The sequence below is a fragment of the Seriola lalandi genome, unplaced genomic scaffold (genome assembly GCF_002814215.2).
Source record: "Seriola lalandi dorsalis isolate HSWRI2012SDOR001 ecotype SW California unplaced genomic scaffold, Sedor1 jcf7180002054933, whole genome shotgun sequence".
In the NCBI taxonomy this organism is placed as follows: Eukaryota; Metazoa; Chordata; class Actinopteri; order Carangiformes; family Carangidae; genus Seriola; species Seriola lalandi.
Window position 1 is genome coordinate 4,213,698 of NW_019525485.1, and position 442 is coordinate 4,214,139.

Sequence of the window (442 nt, forward strand, 5' to 3'; positions counted from 1 at the left end):
GGCTCGCTCCGGAGAGCAGCTCCAGCCCTCTCCTCTCGGTTCTGCAAAGGGCAAAGAGGCCCCGGCCCGGGTCAGCTCTGCTACCTGAGAAACTAGCTCTCTCGCCGGCCCGCAACCAGCAGCCTGCAGACGCTCTTCTCCTCCACAACAGCGACCTGCTTCGGATTAACTGTGAGTGAACCAAATCCTCTTCAGAATCAGCGGCTACGACACAAGGCTAGCTGATTTGTCCAAGCAACGGGAGTCGTAGCAGAGTTAGCGTGGAACGGCTAACTCTGTGAGGAGAACAAAGGAGATAACAGCAAGCAACACAGCCAGACAGGACTTTACTCCACCAGGAAACCTCCCAACTCACTGGATTTTACAAAACACTGGAAAGGACCTCTTTGCTTGTTCCAAGGATCGGGTAACGTTAACGGACTGGGCCTAACCTCTCCCAGCA

At 55.0% G+C, this 442-nt stretch overlaps 1 protein-coding gene across 2 annotated transcripts in view; it reads right to left on the reverse strand.

The window, feature by feature from the left end:
- Positions 1–442, reverse strand: part of nrp2a (neuropilin 2a) — a 59,251-nt gene that overhangs the window by 38,366 nt on the left and 20,443 nt on the right. The window lies entirely within an intron of this gene.